This window comes from Crocodylus porosus, unplaced genomic scaffold, assembly GCF_001723895.1.
Source record: "Crocodylus porosus isolate Cpor-Errol unplaced genomic scaffold, CroPor_comp1, whole genome shotgun sequence".
Taxonomy (NCBI): Eukaryota; Metazoa; Chordata; order Crocodylia; family Crocodylidae; genus Crocodylus; species Crocodylus porosus.
In genome coordinates, this window is record NW_017728886.1 from 41,772,381 (window position 1) to 41,776,361 (window position 3,981).

At 58.6% G+C, this 3,981-nt stretch overlaps 1 protein-coding gene across 1 annotated transcript in view; it reads right to left on the minus strand.

Annotated features, from left to right (window-relative positions):
- CDK6 (cyclin dependent kinase 6) overlaps positions 1-3,981 on the minus strand; it is a 369,693-nt gene that overhangs the window by 161,972 nt on the left and 203,740 nt on the right. The gene's annotated exons all lie outside the window — the stretch shown is intronic.

A 3,981-nucleotide genomic window follows, 5' to 3' on the forward strand; every position in this document is an offset into this window, starting at 1 on the left:
TTCCCCTCAGATGGTGCAGGCCTCGCCTCTGGTCTCTCCCCGATGGACAGACGTGGAAGGCGCAGCCAGTGGTCTTTGGTCGGGGGCGGCAGTGACTTGGGCTGGAGGACATAGGGCGGCGGCTGGGTCAGCTGCTGCTGGCTGGGTCAGGCTCCCCGCCCCGCAACAGTTCACCAAAATCCCCAAGTGGTCTGGGGCACCTGGCACAGCGTGGGCAGGGGCTCCATGGACACTGGCCAGGGTGCAGGGGATGGGGCCTGTAATTTCAGGCAATCTTTTGGCTGATGCGGTGCTGGGGAGCAGCATGGTCTGGCCGCCTCGGGGACCACAGGCTGGCAACGGCCTGGGGCTGAGGTGCAAGTCCTGCGCAGTCCTGTGCTGGCACAGCCCTGTGACTCTGGTCTTGCCCATCCGTCTTCTCCTGGTCACCACTCCCTGCCCACCCATGGCCCATCCTGTATGCCCAGCCAAGCACGCTGCATCTGCAGGGGCCCTGGGCTGGTCTTACCCACATGCTCTGTCCAGCATCTCCCAACAGTGGGTGCTGGGTGGGGCAGGGTCTGGTAGCAGTGGCAACACGAGCAGTGGCAGCTAGAAGGAGCCAGGGCAGCCAGGAAGTGAAGTCTGGCCACTGCACTGCCCCACCCCAGCTGCGTGCCCGGGGGCAAGGGGACTGGGTGCAAGTGGTACAGCTTAGGTTGCCCCCCATGTCTGGGCTGGGTATGGCTGAGGGACCTGCCATCTGCTGGATAAAATCTTCCCGTGGGCTGGATTTGGCCCAAGGGCAAGGTGTTGCCTACCCCTGTCTTAGCAGGTCATGCTGTAAAGCAGGCTTGTTCAACATGCGCCGACCCCCCCACCCCCTCAGCAGCTTCCTAATGGCTGCTGAAGGGCTGGAGAAGGGACAAGGTTCCCACGTGCACCATGTCAGCTTGACGTTGCCAATGCAGTGCGTGTGGGAAGAGGAGCAGCCATGCGCTTCTCAGGACAGGATGAACCCAGCCGGAGCAGCAGGGGCTCAGCTGCATTTTCCCCCTACCTGCGTCGGTCAGTCCTGAGTGGCACACAGCTCTGCCGCCACTTCTGCTGGCTGGTGCCGACCTGGGTGGGTCTGTTTGATCCAGAGCAGCATGCAGCTGAAGCCGGATTCCCACGTGCTGCTGGGGATGGGAGGAGGCCAGACAGGTCGGCACCAGCCAGCAAAAGCGGTGGCGGAGCCATGTGCTGCTCAGGACTGACCAGTGCAGGCAGGGGGAAAATGCAGCTGAGCCCCTGCCACTCTGATCCTGTCCCAAGTGGCACATGGCTCTGCCACCGCTTCTGCTGGCCAGTGCCGACCTGGTGGGGCTCCTCCTGTCCCCAGCAGCACGTGGGAAGCCAGCATGGGGCCACTTTGGCAGGCGGGGTCCTGGCGTCACCTCTGCAGGGCAAGGTGGCAGGAGCTTATGTCTGACAGACCCCATGCTCCAGGCTTACAGTGCTGAGGCCACTGCGGCTGTGTGCACGGGCGGCCGGGCACCCCGGTGAGTGTGGCCATGTGGGCAGACGGGTGAGGGGCTGCACTGCAGGAGCTGCCTTGCTTCAGCCCCCATCAGGCAGCGCCGGCTCATGGGGCTGCGCTGCTCAGGGGATGGAGATGTGAAGCTATTTATTTCTCCCCTTCAGTCTCTGGGGCAGTAGCTGGCTGGATGCAGAATGGGTCCCTGTCCCTGCCCACCAGCAGCTACCATGAACCTTGCAGTAACAGGCAGGGTCTCTCTGGCCCAGGACAGAGGGTGCTTGAATATGGCTTCCCAGCCCACTGGGTGATAAAAAGTTCATGATCTGGCCCCACATTCAAAAAGGTTAGATAATTCTGCTGTAAAGGGACAGTGCTGGTGACAGTAAACCTGCTCCTGTCCTCAGGCTTTTATAGACATTTCAGCTGTGTTCCAGCTGTGCTCCAGCTTTTGGCCTCCATGAGTCTGGATCAGGCCCCATGCTCCCTCCACCCAGCTCACATGGCTTCAGCTGGCCCCTGTGCACCCAGATTAGATCCTAAGGCTATGAATTTTCACCCACAGGCTGGCCCACAATTTTTGGGGCCCCCTGCAAGATGTAGTTTTGGGTCCCCCGATCCATTGAAAAATCAAAATGTGGTATAAACTCACTGAAATAAAATAGGTCTGGGCTGCAAGGAGCACAGGGTGAAGGCAGACTTGTTGGGGATGCCATGGATTCTCTCCCCTGGACTGGTGCCAGGGCAGGAGCAGAGCTGGGAACTCTTGCTCTGCTTGGTTGGGAAGGGGCTCACTGCCTGCACTGAGCCCTTTAAACATGGCGGAAGCAGTGTGGGGCGAGCAGGGCACACAGCCCCTTGGCAGGCAGGTTCTGTAGGATAGGATGGGCCAACCCTGGTCACCCTCCCACATACTGGGACTGGGCTCTACATGCTAGGATCAGGCCTTGGGGGCCCCCCGTGGTGCCCTGGCACACTGGGACTGGGCCCTGCACTACCCTGCCTGCCTGCCTGGCCAAGCACACGGGGTGACACTGTCTGTCCCACAGGGCACCCCATAGGTCAAGAAATCTGGTAGCAGGAGAGCAGTACCACTCCAGATCTCTCTAGCATACTTTAATAACCTTTTACAGCAGCAGGACATTGCTACCATGGTCCCCCACTTTCCCTGTAGCAGAGTTTTGTGGTGTTGTCTTAAGAGTTGACGGCAGTTTCTTTCTCATTTAGATTATGGATTTATATAGAATGATTTGGATAGGGATGATCCTGTCTCAGGCAGGGGGTTGTACTAGATGACCTTTGGAGGTCCCTTCCAGCCCTACTTCTCTATGATTCCCGAAGCTCAGCACCCTGGTCTGTTCCAGGTCAGCCTAAGAGTAAAAACTACTGAATCTCATTTAAAAAAAAAGAGACATGAAAAGGAAATGGAGAAGTTAATTTTCATACATTTTCTCTTCCACTCATGATTCTAAGTCACAGCATATTTTGTTACATAGAAGGCGCTTCTATACAAGATGTTTACTGTGGGTTGACTAATTAGCTCCACAGTAAACATCTCATGTCTACATATGCAGTGCTATTAAGCAGGAGTAAGCTAATTAACTCTTGTAGGAAAGCATATGCAGACACTGGAGGGGCTGGCTGGGGCACAAAGATGCTTCAGTGCGGGGGGCTGCCTGCTGGTTAGCCTTGCGCTGTAGCACCCTCGCAGCCCAGCCAGCCAACCCCTCCACAACACACTGAGCCAGAGTGGAGCAGCCCCATGCTGGCTGGTAGGCTGCCCCCCACTCCTGATATGATTGATAATTTGGCTAAGTGGCCTGTGCACGTGCAGCCGTAGAGCATCATGTAGGTGGCGAGGAGCACAGCCCTGCAGCTTGAAAACAGTGTCCAGCTGGTAAGTCTGTTCTTGTGAAAGGGAAGGGGGAAGTGAAGGGATGTGGGGAGGCAGATTAAGGCCCTCCATGGTGAGGGAAAGAGTGGGCTGGGGTAAGCGCTGCCCAGCCTGGGTGGGACAGGCATGGAATGAAGCTGTGGCTTGTCCAGGGGATGGGGCAGCTTCCACTGCTGTTTGCTGCTTATCCTATCCGGGGGGGAGCCGCTCATCCGGCAGCTCCCACTGCTTATCTGGGAGGGCATGGTGGGGGTGGGAATGTGTGTCCCCAGATCTGTGCAAGGTGGGGTGGGCTGTGCTTGGGGCAGGCATCAGCACTGGGAGCGGGGTTATGGGGGGGCTGCAGCCACCCCAAAATTCACCATAGCCACCGCTCCCAGACCTGCTGCTACCTGCCCTGAATGCAGCCCTGACCCCGCACTGTCCAGATCCGGGGCCACCCCCCCGTGCCCTCCCGGATGAGCAGCAGGAGCAGTGGCAGGAGCCACTGGATAAGCAGCTCCTGGATGAGCAGCATGCAGCAGCGAGAGCCCGTCCCCACGCCCCATGGATGAGCCATGGCTCTGTCCCATGCCTGCCCTGGCTGGAC